The sequence below is a fragment of the Peromyscus maniculatus genome, chromosome 16 (genome assembly GCF_049852395.1).
Source record: "Peromyscus maniculatus bairdii isolate BWxNUB_F1_BW_parent chromosome 16, HU_Pman_BW_mat_3.1, whole genome shotgun sequence".
NCBI lineage: Eukaryota > Metazoa > Chordata > Mammalia > Rodentia > Cricetidae > Peromyscus > Peromyscus maniculatus.
In genome coordinates, this window is record NC_134867.1 from 9,538,556 (window position 1) to 9,554,420 (window position 15,865).

The window sequence follows — 15,865 nt, forward strand, 5'->3', positions numbered from 1 at the left end:
CCCTGAAGCTGGGGTAAGGGTCGCGTGCGAAAGCTGTCAGCAGGGCGTCCCGCTGCCCGGCTGTCCAAACAGTCCTTGGGCGCCTGGACGCCAGGGCCCCAGTGCTGTCCCCCAGATTGCTGCTGCGGCCATCTTCCACTTCCATCGGGCTAAGGTAGCCTTGCCAGGACTCTCCTGCCACTGGCGAGTCTAAGCAGGACCGCTCAGGAGGAGAGCTCCAGCATGGAGTGAGTGCCTCCAGGCGTGGTCCCAGGGACTTTTATACCTGCCTCCTCGCCCGCCGGCGGCCCCGCCCACTAAGCCCCTGATCCCTGGCGCCTGGCCTGGCAGCAGCCTGGGATTGCAGGCCCACCCGATGGGGGAGGGGGGGGAGGGGGGGTTGGGGGTGGGGTTGGGGAGGGCCGGGGGCGCAGCCCGCTAGCCTGCTAGCTACTGGCTGGCTTGCTTGCTCGCCAGCAAGCTTGCTAGCTAGCTCGCTCGCTTGCTTGCTCGCCAGCAAGCTTGCTCGCTAGCTCGCTCGCTTGCCAGGAGGTCAGCCCTGATCTCCACAGGTGCAGAGCATGCCACCACCTTCGCCAAAGGGACCCTGAAGGGGACCTCCATCCAGGCTCCAGGGAGGGTTGAGAACCTCTCCGTGGAAGACACAGGCAGTTGCCCTCCACTTCTTGCCTGAGCACTCCGACTCCAAGCGCAACTCCTTCCTGCCTATGGATTTTGGCTAAAACCCACCCTAAAGCAGGTTAACCCCACCCTAAAGCAGATTAACCCCACCCTAAGACTGCTTTGCTTGAAACCATCGAGGAGTGCGAGGAGGACTAGGAGGGGGCCGAGGAGGAGGAGGAGGAGGAAGACGACGACGACGACGACAACGCTGAGGAGGAGCACGAGGATGAGGACGAAGATGAGGAGGACCAGGAGGACTAGGAGAACGAGGAGGAGGAGAAGGGAGCCAGACCAAGGCTTCAGACAGGCTGCCAGGGAAGCACACGCGCGCGCAAGCACACACACACACACACACACACACACACACACACACACACACACACAAACACAGACATCCCACCCCAGTACTCCAGGAAGCAAACGGGAACCCTTTGCCAGGCACTGGTAGAAGGAGGGGCTCAGGTCAAGTCAGGGTCAGCAGGCGAGTGGAGGGAGAATGGGCAGGGCGACCGACCCTAAGGCATGCCTGGCAGTCTCCTTTTCTCCAGCCTGGAGCCTTCGGGGAGGCTAGGAGAACCCACTGAAAGCAGCGTGAGCTCTTATGCTTTAAGTGGTGGCATCCTGATGGCACGAGGCACTCCGGAAGCCAAAGAAAATCCTAAGACCTAATAATCACAGTTATCTCCAAGCTAGCAGTTCACATTGAAGGTGTCCAGGGTTCAGAGCAGGCAGGCCGCTAATCCGATGAGATTGCCTTCCAGGTCCTCAGAGCATAGCTGTGAGGAAGCCATGTTGATTGCCACACGTAGGCATTTAGATAGACTCCGTGGAGAAGGGGCTCTGGTGATATGTCCGCCTCCTCCTCTTGGAGCTCCACAGAAACAAGCACCTCCTCCGTCTATCTGTCCGTCTGTCCGTCTGTCCGTCTGTCTGTCGACGGGATTCCCTATCCTTTCGCTGGCGTTCTGAGTCTGGCTGAGTTTGGGGGAGTAGGAAAACTCCCAGAGAATGAATGCACCGCACCGTTCCTTGGAGCAAAATTCCACAGTAGAGAGGAGTGGAGAAGCACCCTGCAGAGAGATCCCTGCAAACAGGCCCATCCTCAGACTCAGAGGCACACCACAAAGAGGAGGGCCAGAGAGAGGGAGAGAGGGTGGAGAGAGACTGGGGTGGCCGAGGGGTGAGAGGGAGAGATGGATCCCTAAGTGCTTGTTTTCCAAAAGCTACCAGAATGGCCTGCAAATGGCAGCTGTCAGGGTTCTAGAGACTGTGAAGATCAGAGGAGCTACTGGGTCCCTGTGGGGAGAACATGAGTGGAATGCTTGCCCTAGGTGCACTTGTATTTATTTCATCCCAGACCTAGGGAGGCAGAAGCAGGTGCATCCCTGTGATTTGGGGGCGGGACAGGTGTACCTTAGGATTTCCAGGACACTGCCACACACAAAGTAAATAAATAAATAAATAAATAAATAAATAAATAAATAAATAAATATTTATTTCTGGGTTGTTGGTTTCCTGTGCATAGGGTGGACTGTGTGAGGGGATGGTCTGTGGTATCAGGTCTTCAGAGCTGAGTCTTGAAAGCAGAGTCAAGAGATTTCGGGAGGTTCCAGTGTGCTCTGGAGCAGAACTTGTGACAGAACAGAGTGTGTGGCTTTGGAAGCTCTGACATGGTGGTGGTCCGAGCCTCCTGCCAGGCTCTCGGCCGTGGCCTCCCACTGGGGAACATAGGTAGCAGGTGCCAGGTGCAGTCAACTTGAACACAGGTCAAAGCGCTGAATGGAGTGGGGCACGAGGTCCATTGAAGCCTTGCTGTATCTCTTTTAGAAGAGATCCAGCAGGAGGGTCCGGTATTCTTGTGGGTCCAGAGGGAGCTCAAGGGTTGGGTTGATGTCCTCCAACGGCACGTGGGGATCCAGAGTGTCCTGGGCCTGCTGGTCAGCCTGGAGTTGCATCAGCAGGTGGTCGAGCGTGAGCTCGACATCGTCCACAGTATAGTGATTGGCGACCGGGTGGGGTTCCGGGTCGCCTTCGTGGTATGGTGCAGACTCGGAGGGCTGTGCCGCCGCAGGCGAGGTCACTGGGGAGGAGGGCGGTGGGGAGGGCAGACTCAGAGTCTGGACGCCCAGGCCAAGTGCAGCAGGGGCCGGTGGCAACAGGCCGTCTTGGGCGTGCTGCTCACTCTCTCTGGGGTTGCAAGGTGGTCCACTGGGCTCCCCATTGGGCGCAGGTGAAGGCTGTGGCAGTGGCGGCGGTGGCTGCATAGGCGGCGGTGGCTGCGAAGCCAGGGAGCCTTGACCTCGAACTCTGCCCCTGCCACTGCCAGGGTGTCGCGATCTCCGGTTTTGGAACCAGATGTGGACGGTGTCCTGAGGCAAAGCGGTCTCTTCGGCGAGCTTCACCCTGGCATCATATTTCGGCTCTGGTTCGACCTCAAACGCCTGGATCAGGATCATCAACTGTGCCGGGCTGAGTCGAGTGCGAGGCCTGGTGCGTCCCTCCTCGGGGCTGCTTCTTCCACCTCGTGCCCTGGCACCAGGCTCTCTGGGTCGCTGCGGGGAAGCTAGCCCGCTTGGTCCCGCCGCCGCCGACCCCTGGGCGCCTCGGCGGGGCACCTCCCTCGTGCGGTTTCTGCGGTTCTGAAACCACACGCGGATGCGGGACTCAGGCAGCCCCATTTCCCTGGCCAGGTCCTGCCTGACCCTGAAGCTGGGGTAAGGGTCGCGTGCGAAAGCTGTCAGCAGGGCGTCCCGCTGCCCGGCTGTCCAAACAGTCCTTGGGCGCCTGGACGCCAGGGCCCCAGTGCTGTCCCCCAGATTGCTGCTGCGGCCATCTTCCACTTCCATCGGGCTAAGGTAGCCTTGCCAGGACTCTCCTGCCACTGGCGAGTCTAAGCAGGACCGCTCAGGAGGAGAGCTCCAGCATGGAGTGAGTGCCTCCAGGCGTGGTCCCAGGGACTTTTATACCTGCCTCCTCGCCCGCCGGCGGCCCCGCCCACTAAGCCCCTGATCCCTGGCGCCTGGCCTGGCAGCAGCCTGGGATTGCAGGCCCACCCGATGGGGGAGGGGGGGAGGGGGGGTTGGGGGTGGGGTTGGGGAGGGCCGGGGGCGCAGCCCGCTAGCCTGCTAGCTACTGGCTGGCTTGCTTGCTCGCCAGCAAGCTTGCTAGCTAGCTCGCTCGCTTGCTTGCTCGCCAGCAAGCTTGCTCGCTAGCTCGCTCGCTTGCCAGGAGGTCAGCCCTGATCTCCACAGGTGCAGAGCATGCCACCACCTTCGCCAAAGGGACCCTGAAGGGGACCTCCATCCAGGCTCCAGGGAGGGTTGAGAACCTCTCCGTGGAAGACACAGGCAGTTGCCCTCCACTTCTTGCCTGAGCACTCCGACTCCAAGCGCAACTCCTTCCTGCCTATGGATTTTGGCTAAAACCCACCCTAAAGCAGGTTAACCCCACCCTAAAGCAGATTAACCCCACCCTAAGACTGCTTTGCTTGAAACCATCGAGGAGTGCGAGGAGGACTAGGAGGGGGCCGAGGAGGAGGAGGAGGAGGAAGACGACGACGACGACGACAACGCTGAGGAGGAGCACGAGGATGAGGACGAAGATGAGGAGGACCAGGAGGACTAGGAGAACGAGGAGGAGGAGAAGGGAGCCAGACCAAGGCTTCAGACAGGCTGCCAGGGAAGCACACGCGCGCGCAAGCACACACACACACACACACACACACACACACACACACACACACACACAAACACAGACATCCCACCCCAGTACTCCAGGAAGCAAACGGGAACCCTTTGCCAGGCACTGGTAGAAGGAGGGGCTCAGGTCAAGTCAGGGTCAGCAGGCGAGTGGAGGGAGAATGGGCAGGGCGACCGACCCTAAGGCATGCCTGGCAGTCTCCTTTTCTCCAGCCTGGAGCCTTCGGGGAGGCTAGGAGAACCCACTGAAAGCAGCGTGAGCTCTTATGCTTTAAGTGGTGGCATCCTGATGGCACGAGGCACTCCGGAAGCCAAAGAAAATCCTAAGACCTAATAATCACAGTTATCTCCAAGCTAGCAGTTCACATTGAAGGTGTCCAGGGTTCAGAGCAGGCAGGCCGCTAATCCGATGAGATTGCCTTCCAGGTCCTCAGAGCATAGCTGTGAGGAAGCCATGTTGATTGCCACACGTAGGCATTTAGATAGACTCCGTGGAGAAGGGGCTCTGGTGATATGTCCGCCTCCTCCTCTTGGAGCTCCACAGAAACAAGCACCTCCTCCGTCTATCTGTCCGTCTGTCCGTCTGTCCGTCTGTCTGTCGACGGGATTCCCTATCCTTTCGCTGGCGTTCTGAGTCTGGCTGAGTTTGGGGGAGTAGGAAAACTCCCAGAGAATGAATGCACCGCACCGTTCCTTGGAGCAAAATTCCACAGTAGAGAGGAGTGGAGAAGCACCCTGCAGAGAGATCCCTGCAAACAGGCCCATCCTCAGACTCAGAGGCACACCACAAAGAGGAGGGCCAGAGAGAGGGAGAGAGGGTGGAGAGAGACTGGGGTGGCCGAGGGGTGAGAGGGAGAGATGGATCCCTAAGTGCTTGTTTTCCAAAAGCTACCAGAATGGCCTGCAAATGGCAGCTGTCAGGGTTCTAGAGACTGTGAAGATCAGAGGAGCTACTGGGTCCCTGTGGGGAGAACATGAGTGGAATGCTTGCCCTAGGTGCACTTGTATTTATTTCATCCCAGACCTAGGGAGGCAGAAGCAGGTGCATCCCTGTGATTTGGGGGCGGGACAGGTGTACCTTAGGATTTCCAGGACACTGCCACACACAAAGTAAATAAATAAATAAATAAATAAATAAATAAATAAATAAATAAATATTTATTTCTGGGTTGTTGGTTTCCTGTGCATAGGGTGGACTGTGTGAGGGGATGGTCTGTGGTATCAGGTCTTCAGAGCTGAGTCTTGAAAGCAGAGTCAAGAGATTTCGGGAGGTTCCAGTGTGCTCTGGAGCAGAACTTGTGACAGAACAGAGTGTGTGGCTTTGGAAGCTCTGACATGGTGGTGGTCCGAGCCTCCTGCCAGGCTCTCGGCCGTGGCCTCCCACTGGGGAACATAGGTAGCAGGTGCCAGGTGCAGTCAACTTGAACACAGGTCAAAGCGCTGAATGGAGTGGGGCACGAGGTCCATTGAAGCCTTGCTGTATCTCTTTTAGAAGAGATCCAGCAGGAGGGTCCGGTATTCTTGTGGGTCCAGAGGGAGCTCAAGGGTTGGGTTGATGTCCTCCAACGGCACGTGGGGATCCAGAGTGTCCTGGGCCTGCTGGTCAGCCTGGAGTTGCATCAGCAGGTGGTCGAGCGTGAGCTCGACATCGTCCACAGTATAGTGATTGGCGACCGGGTGGGGTTCCGGGTCGCCTTCGTGGTATGGTGCAGACTCGGAGGGCTGTGCCGCCGCAGGCGAGGTCACTGGGGAGGAGGGCGGTGGGGAGGGCAGACTCAGAGTCTGGACGCCCAGGCCAAGTGCAGCAGGGGCCGGTGGCAACAGGCCGTCTTGGGCGTGCTGCTCACTCTCTCTGGGGTTGCAAGGTGGTCCACTGGGCTCCCCATTGGGCGCAGGTGAAGGCTGTGGCAGTGGCGGCGGTGGCTGCATAGGCGGCGGTGGCTGCGAAGCCAGGGAGCCTTGACCTCGAACTCTGCCCCTGCCACTGCCAGGGTGTCGCGATCTCCGGTTTTGGAACCAGATGTGGACGGTGTCCTGAGGCAAAGCGGTCTCTTCGGCGAGCTTCACCCTGGCATCATATTTCGGCTCTGGTTCGACCTCAAACGCCTGGATCAGGATCATCAACTGTGCCGGGCTGAGTCGAGTGCGAGGCCTGGTGCGTCCCTCCTCGGGGCTGCTTCTTCCACCTCGTGCCCTGGCACCAGGCTCTCTGGGTCGCTGCGGGGAAGCTAGCCCGCTTGGTCCCGCCGCCGCCGACCCCTGGGCGCCTCGGCGGGGCACCTCCCTCGTGCGGTTTCTGCGGTTCTGAAACCACACGCGGATGCGGGACTCAGGCAGCCCCATTTCCCTGGCCAGGTCCTGCCTGACCCTGAAGCTGGGGTAAGGGTCGCGTGCGAAAGCTGTCAGCAGGGCGTCCCGCTGCCCGGCTGTCCAAACAGTCCTTGGGCGCCTGGACGCCAGGGCCCCAGTGCTGTCCCCCAGATTGCTGCTGCGGCCATCTTCCACTTCCATCGGGCTAAGGTAGCCTTGCCAGGACTCTCCTGCCACTGGCGAGTCTAAGCAGGACCGCTCAGGAGGAGAGCTCCAGCATGGAGTGAGTGCCTCCAGGCGTGGTCCCAGGGACTTTTATACCTGCCTCCTCGCCCGCCGGCGGCCCCGCCCACTAAGCCCCTGATCCCTGGCGCCTGGCCTGGCAGCAGCCTGGGATTGCAGGCCCACCCGATGGGGGAGGGGGAGGGGGAGGGGGAGGGGGGGTTGGGGGTGGGGTTGGGGAGGGCCGGGGGCGCAGCCCGCTAGCCTGCTAGCTGCTGGCTGGCTTGCTTGCTCGCCAGCAAGCTTGCTCGCTAGCTCGCTCGCTTGCCAGGAGGTCAGCCCTGATCTCCACAGGTGCAGAGCATGCCACCACCTTCGCCAAAGGGACCCTGAAGGGGACCTCCATCCAGGCTCCAGGGAGGGTTGAGAACCTCTCCGTGGAAGACACAGGCAGTTGCCCTCCACTTCTTGCCTGAGCACTCCGACTCCAAGCGCAACTCCTTCCTGCCTATGGATTTTGGCTAAAACCCACCCTAAAGCAGGTTAACCCCACCCTAAAGCAGATTAACCCCACCCTAAGACTGCTTTGCTTGAAACCATCGAGGAGTGCGAGGAGGACTAGGAGGGGGCCGAGGAGGAGGAGGAGGAGGAGGAGGAAGACGACGACGACGACGACAACGCTGAGGAGGAGCACGAGGATGAGGACGAAGATGAGGAGGACCAGGAGGACTAGGAGAACGAGGAGGAGGAGAAGGGAGCCAGACCAAGGCTTCAGACAGGCTGCCAGGGAAGCACACGCGCGCGCAAGCACACACACACACACACACACACACACACACACACACACACACACACACACACAAACACAGACATCCCACCCCAGTACTCCAGGAAGCAAACGGGAACCCTTTGCCAGGCACTGGTAGAAGGAGGGGCTCAGGTCAAGTCAGGGTCAGCAGGCGAGTGGAGGGAGAATGGGCAGGGCGACCGACCCTAAGGCATGCCTGGCAGTCTCCTTTTCTCCAGCCTGGAGCCTTCGGGGAGGCTAGGAGAACCCACTGAAAGCAGCGTGAGCTCTTATGCTTTAAGTGGTGGCATCCTGATGGCACGAGGCACTCCGGAAGCCAAAGAAAATCCTAAGACCTAATAATCACAGTTATCTCCAAGCTAGCAGTTCATATTGAAGGTGTCCAGGGTTCAGAGCAGGCAGGCCGCTAATCCGATGAGATTGCCTTCCAGGTCCTCAGAGCCTAGCTGTGTGGAAGCCATGTTGATTGCCACACGTAGGCATTTAGATAGACTCCGTGGAGAAGGGGCTCTGGTGATATGTCCGCCTCCTCCTATTGGAGCTCCACAGAAACAAGCACCTCCTCCGTCTATCTGTCCGTCTGTCCGTCTGTCTGTCGACGGGATTCCCTATCCTTTCGCTGGCGTTCTGAGTCTGGCTGAGTTTGGGGGAGTAGGAAAACTCCCAGAGAATGAATGCACCGCACCGTTCCTTGGAGCAAAATTCCACAGTAGAGAGGAGTGGAGAAGCACCCTGCAGAGAGATCCCTGCAAACAGGCCCATCCTCAGACTCAGAGGCACACCACAAAGAGGAGGGCCAGAGAGAGGGAGAGAGGGTGGAGAGAGACTGGGGTGGCCGAGGGGTGAGAGGGAGAGATGGATCCCTAAGTGCTTGTTTTCCAAAAGCTACCAGAATGGCCTGCAAATGGCAGCTGTCAGGGTTCTAGAGACTGTGAAGATCAGAGGAGCTACTGGGTCCCTGTGGGGAGAACATGAGTGGAATGCTTGCCCTAGGTGCACTTGTATTTATTTCATCCCAGACCTAGGGAGGCAGAAGCAGGTGCATCCCTGTGATTTGGGGGCGGGACAGGTGTACCTTAGGATTTCCAGGACACTGCCACACACAAAGTAAATAAATAAATAAATAAATAAATAAATAAATAAATAAATAAATAAATATTTATTTCTGGGTTGTTGGTTTCCTGTGCATAGGGTGGACTGTGTGAGGGGATGGTCTGTGGTATCAGGTCTTCAGAGCTGAGTCTTGAAAGCAGAGTCAAGAGATTTCGGGAGGTTCCAGTGTGCTCTGGAGCAGAACTTGTGACAGAACAGAGTGTGTGGCTTTGGAAGCTCTGACATGGTGGTGGTCCGAGCCTCCTGCCAGGCTCTCGGCCGTGGCCTCCCACTGGGGAACATAGGTAGCAGGTGCCAGGTGCAGTCAACTTGAACACAGGTCAAAGCGCTGAATGGAGTGGGGCACGAGGTCCATTGAAGCCTTGCTGTATCTCTTTTAGAAGAGATCCAGCAGGAGGGTCCGGTATTCTTGTGGGTCCAGAGGGAGCTCAAGGGTTGGGTTGATGTCCTCCAACGGCACGTGGGGATCCAGAGTGTCCTGGGCCTGCTGGTCAGCCTGGAGTTGCATCAGCAGGTGGTCGAGCGTGAGCTCGACATCGTCCACAGTATAGTGATTGGCGACCGGGTGGGGTTCCGGGTCGCCTTCGTGGTATGGTGCAGACTCGGAGGGCTGTGCCGCCGCAGGCGAGGTCACTGGGGAGGAGGGCGGTGGGGAGGGCAGACTCAGAGTCTGGACGCCCAGGCCAAGTGCAGCAGGGGCCGGTGGCAACAGGCCGTCTTGGGCGTGCTGCTCACTCTCTCTGGGGTTGCAAGGTGGTCCACTGGGCTCCCCATTGGGCGCAGGTGAAGGCTGTGGCAGTGGCGGCGGTGGCTGCATAGGCGGCGGTGGCTGCGAAGCCAGGGAGCCTTGACCTCGAACTCTGCCCCTGCCACTGCCAGGGTGTCGCGATCTCCGGTTTTGGAACCAGATGTGGACGGTGTCCTGAGGCAAAGCGGTCTCTTCGGCGAGCTTCACCCTGGCATCATATTTCGGCTCTGGTTCGACCTCAAACGCCTGGATCAGGATCATCAACTGTGCCGGGCTGAGTCGAGTGCGAGGCCTGGTGCGTCCCTCCTCGGGGCTGCTTCTTCCACCTCGTGCCCTGGCACCAGGCTCTCTGGGTCGCTGCGGGGAAGCTAGCCCGCTTGGTCCCGCCGCCGCCGACCCCTGGGCGCCTCGGCGGGGCACCTCCCTCGTGCGGTTTCTGCGGTTCTGAAACCACACGCGGATGCGGGACTCAGGCAGCCCCATTTCCCTGGCCAGGTCCTGCCTGACCCTGAAGCTGGGGTAAGGGTCGCGTGCGAAAGCTGTCAGCAGGGCGTCCCGCTGCCCGGCTGTCCAAACAGTCCTTGGGCGCCTGGACGCCAGGGCCCCAGTGCTGTCCCCCAGATTGCTGCTGCGGCCATCTTCCACTTCCATCGGGCTAAGGTAGCCTTGCCAGGACTCTCCTGCCACTGGCGAGTCTAAGCAGGACCGCTCAGGAGGAGAGCTCCAGCATGGAGTGAGTGCCTCCAGGCGTGGTCCCAGGGACTTTTATACCTGCCTCCTCGCCCGCCGGCGGCCCCGCCCACTAAGCCCCTGATCCCTGGCGCCTGGCCTGGCAGCAGCCTGGGATTGCAGGCCCACCCGATGGGGGAGGGGGGGGAGGGGGGGTTGGGGGTGGGGTTGGGGAGGGCCGGGGGCGCAGCCCGCTAGCCTGCTAGCTACTGGCTGGCTTGCTTGCTCGCCAGCAAGCTTGCTAGCTAGCTCGCTCGCTTGCTTGCTCGCCAGCAAGCTTGCTCGCTAGCTCGCTCGCTTGCCAGGAGGTCAGCCCTGATCTCCACAGGTGCAGAGCATGCCACCACCTTCGCCAAAGGGACCCTGAAGGGGACCTCCATCCAGGCTCCAGGGAGGGTTGAGAACCTCTCCGTGGAAGACACAGGCAGTTGCCCTCCACTTCTTGCCTGAGCACTCCGACTCCAAGCGCAACTCCTTCCTGCCTATGGATTTTGGCTAAAACCCACCCTAAAGCAGGTTAACCCCACCCTAAAGCAGATTAACCCCACCCTAAGACTGCTTTGCTTGAAACCATCGAGGAGTGCGAGGAGGACTAGGAGGGGGCCGAGGAGGAGGAGGAGGAGGAAGACGACGACGACGACGACAACGCTGAGGAGGAGCACGAGGATGAGGACGAAGATGAGGAGGACCAGGAGGACTAGGAGAACGAGGAGGAGGAGAAGGGAGCCAGACCAAGGCTTCAGACAGGCTGCCAGGGAAGCACACGCGCGCGCAAGCACACACACACACACACACACACACACACACACACACACACACAAACACAGACATCCCACCCCAGTACTCCAGGAAGCAAACGGGAACCCTTTGCCAGGCACTGGTAGAAGGAGGGGCTCAGGTCAAGTCAGGGTCAGCAGGCGAGTGGAGGGAGAATGGGCAGGGCGACCGACCCTAAGGCATGCCTGGCAGTCTCCTTTTCTCCAGCCTGGAGCCTTCGGGGAGGCTAGGAGAACCCACTGAAAGCAGCGTGAGCTCTTATGCTTTAAGTGGTGGCATCCTGATGGCACGAGGCACTCCGGAAGCCAAAGAAAATCCTAAGACCTAATAATCACAGTTATCTCCAAGCTAGCAGTTCACATTGAAGGTGTCCAGGGTTCAGAGCAGGCAGGCCGCTAATCCGATGAGATTGCCTTCCAGGTCCTCAGAGCATAGCTGTGAGGAAGCCATGTTGATTGCCACACGTAGGCATTTAGATAGACTCCGTGGAGAAGGGGCTCTGGTGATATGTCCGCCTCCTCCTCTTGGAGCTCCACAGAAACAAGCACCTCCTCCGTCTATCTGTCCGTCTGTCCGTCTGTCCGTCTGTCTGTCGACGGGATTCCCTATCCTTTCGCTGGCGTTCTGAGTCTGGCTGAGTTTGGGGGAGTAGGAAAACTCCCAGAGAATGAATGCACCGCACCGTTCCTTGGAGCAAAATTCCACAGTAGAGAGGAGTGGAGAAGCACCCTGCAGAGAGATCCCTGCAAACAGGCCCATCCTCAGACTCAGAGGCACACCACAAAGAGGAGGGCCAGAGAGAGGGAGAGAGGGTGGAGAGAGACTGGGGTGGCCGAGGGGTGAGAGGGAGAGATGGATCCCTAAGTGCTTGTTTTCCAAAAGCTACCAGAATGGCCTGCAAATGGCAGCTGTCAGGGTTCTAGAGACTGTGAAGATCAGAGGAGCTACTGGGTCCCTGTGGGGAGAACATGAGTGGAATGCTTGCCCTAGGTGCACTTGTATTTATTTCATCCCAGACCTAGGGAGGCAGAAGCAGGTGCATCCCTGTGATTTGGGGGCGGGACAGGTGTACCTTAGGATTTCCAGGACACTGCCACACACAAAGTAAATAAATAAATAAATAAATAAATAAATAAATAAATAAATAAATATTTATTTCTGGGTTGTTGGTTTCCTGTGCATAGGGTGGACTGTGTGAGGGGATGGTCTGTGGTATCAGGTCTTCAGAGCTGAGTCTTGAAAGCAGAGTCAAGAGATTTCGGGAGGTTCCAGTGTGCTCTGGAGCAGAACTTGTGACAGAACAGAGTGTGTGGCTTTGGAAGCTCTGACATGGTGGTGGTCCGAGCCTCCTGCCAGGCTCTCGGCCGTGGCCTCCCACTGGGGAACATAGGTAGCAGGTGCCAGGTGCAGTCAACTTGAACACAGGTCAAAGCGCTGAATGGAGTGGGGCACGAGGTCCATTGAAGCCTTGCTGTATCTCTTTTAGAAGAGATCCAGCAGGAGGGTCCGGTATTCTTGTGGGTCCAGAGGGAGCTCAAGGGTTGGGTTGATGTCCTCCAACGGCACGTGGGGATCCAGAGTGTCCTGGGCCTGCTGGTCAGCCTGGAGTTGCATCAGCAGGTGGTCGAGCGTGAGCTCGACATCGTCCACAGTATAGTGATTGGCGACCGGGTGGGGTTCCGGGTCGCCTTCGTGGTATGGTGCAGACTCGGAGGGCTGTGCCGCCGCAGGCGAGGTCACTGGGGAGGAGGGCGGTGGGGAGGGCAGACTCAGAGTCTGGACGCCCAGGCCAAGTGCAGCAGGGGCCGGTGGCAACAGGCCGTCTTGGGCGTGCTGCTCACTCTCTCTGGGGTTGCAAGGTGGTCCACTGGGCTCCCCATTGGGCGCAGGTGAAGGCTGTGGCAGTGGCGGCGGTGGCTGCATAGGCGGCGGTGGCTGCGAAGCCAGGGAGCCTTGACCTCGAACTCTGCCCCTGCCACTGCCAGGGTGTCGCGATCTCCGGTTTTGGAACCAGATGTGGACGGTGTCCTGAGGCAAAGCGGTCTCTTCGGCGAGCTTCACCCTGGCATCATATTTCGGCTCTGGTTCGACCTCAAACGCCTGGATCAGGATCATCAACTGTGCCGGGCTGAGTCGAGTGCGAGGCCTGGTGCGTCCCTCCTCGGGGCTGCTTCTTCCACCTCGTGCCCTGGCACCAGGCTCTCTGGGTCGCTGCGGGGAAGCTAGCCCGCTTGGTCCCGCCGCCGCCGACCCCTGGGCGCCTCGGCGGGGCACCTCCCTCGTGCGGTTTCTGCGGTTCTGAAACCACACGCGGATGCGGGACTCAGGCAGCCCCATTTCCCTGGCCAGGTCCTGCCTGACCCTGAAGCTGGGGTAAGGGTCGCGTGCGAAAGCTGTCAGCAGGGCGTCCCGCTGCCCGGCTGTCCAAACAGTCCTTGGGCGCCTGGACGCCAGGGCCCCAGTGCTGTCCCCCAGATTGCTGCTGCGGCCATCTTCCACTTCCATCGGGCTAAGGTAGCCTTGCCAGGACTCTCCTGCCACTGGCGAGTCTAAGCAGGACCGCTCAGGAGGAGAGCTCCAGCATGGAGTGAGTGCCTCCAGGCGTGGTCCCAGGGACTTTTATACCTGCCTCCTCGCCCGCCGGCGGCCCCGCCCACTAAGCCCCTGATCCCTGGCGCCTGGCCTGGCAGCAGCCTGGGATTGCAGGCCCACCCGATGGGGGAGGGGGGGAGGGGGGGTTGGGGGTGGGGTTGGGGAGGGCCGGGGGCGCAGCCCGCTAGCCTGCTAGCTACTGGCTGGCTTGCTTGCTCGCCAGCAAGCTTGCTAGCTAGCTCGCTCGCTTGCTTGCTCGCCAGCAAGCTTGCTCGCTAGCTCGCTCGCTTGCCAGGAGGTCAGCCCTGATCTCCACAGGTGCAGAGCATGCCACCACCTTCGCCAAAGGGACCCTGAAGGGGACCTCCATCCAGGCTCCAGGGAGGGTTGAGAACCTCTCCGTGGAAGACACAGGCAGTTGCCCTCCACTTCTTGCCTGAGCACTCCGACTCCAAGCGCAACTCCTTCCTGCCTATGGATTTTGGCTAAAACCCACCCTAAAGCAGGTTAACCCCACCCTAAAGCAGATTAACCCCACCCTAAGACTGCTTTGCTTGAAACCATCGAGGAGTGCGAGGAGGACTAGGAGGGGGCCGAGGAGGAGGAGGAGGAGGAAGACGACGACGACGACGACAACGCTGAGGAGGAGCACGAGGATGAGGACGAAGATGAGGAGGACCAGGAGGACTAGGAGAACGAGGAGGAGGAGAAGGGAGCCAGACCAAGGCTTCAGACAGGCTGCCAGGGAAGCACACGCGCGCGCAAGCACACACACACACACACACACACACACACACACACACACACACACAAACACAGACATCCCACCCCAGTACTCCAGGAAGCAAACGGGAACCCTTTGCCAGGCACTGGTAGAAGGAGGGGCTCAGGTCAAGTCAGGGTCAGCAGGCGAGTGGAGGGAGAATGGGCAGGGCGACCGACCCTAAGGCATGCCTGGCAGTCTCCTTTTCTCCAGCCTGGAGCCTTCGGGGAGGCTAGGAGAACCCACTGAAAGCAGCGTGAGCTCTTATGCTTTAAGTGGTGGCATCCTGATGGCACGAGGCACTCCGGAAGCCAAAGAAAATCCTAAGACCTAATAATCACAGTTATCTCCAAGCTAGCAGTTCACATTGAAGGTGTCCAGGGTTCAGAGCAGGCAGGCCGCTAATCCGATGAGATTGCCTTCCAGGTCCTCAGAGCATAGCTGTGAGGAAGCCATGTTGATTGCCACACGTAGGCATTTAGATAGACTCCGTGGAGAAGGGGCTCTGGTGATATGTCCGCCTCCTCCTCTTGGAGCTCCACAGAAACAAGCACCTCCTCCGTCTATCTGTCCGTCTGTCCGTCTGTCCGTCTGTCTGTCGACGGGATTCCCTATCCTTTCGCTGGCGTTCTGAGTCTGGCTGAGTTTGGGGGAGTAGGAAAACTCCCAGAGAATGAATGCACCGCACCGTTCCTTGGAGCAAAATTCCACAGTAGAGAGGAGTGGAGAAGCACCCTGCAGAGAGATCCCTGCAAACAGGCCCATCCTCAGACTCAGAGGCACACCACAAAGAGGAGGGCCAGAGAGAGGGAGAGAGGGTGGAGAGAGACTGGGGTGGCCGAGGGGTGAGAGGGAGAGATGGATCCCTAAGTGCTTGTTTTCCAAAAGCTACCAGAATGGCCTGCAAATGGCAGCTGTCAGGGTTCTAGAGACTGTGAAGATCAGAGGAGCTACTGGGTCCCTGTGGGGAGAACATGAGTGGAATGCTTGCCCTAGGTGCACTTGTATTTATTTCATCCCAGACCTAGGGAGGCAGAAGCAGGTGCATCCCTGTGATTTGGGGGCGGGACAGGTGTACCTTAGGATTTCCAGGACACTGCCACACACAAAGTAAATAAATAAATAAATAAATAAATAAATAAATAAATAAATAAATATTTATTTCTGGGTTGTTGGTTTCCTGTGCATAGGGTGGACTGTGTGAGGGGATGGTCTGTGGTATCAGGTCTTCAGAGCTGAGTCTTGAAAGCAGAGTCAAGAGATTTCGGGAGGTTCCAGTGTGCTCTGGAGCAGAACTTGTGACAGAACAGAGTGTGTGGCTTTGGAAGCTCTGACATGGTGGTGGTCCGAGCCTCCTGCCAGGCTCTCGGCCGTGGCCTCCCACTGGGGAACATAGGTAGCAGGTGCCAGGTGCAGTCAACTTGAACACAGGTCAAAGCGCT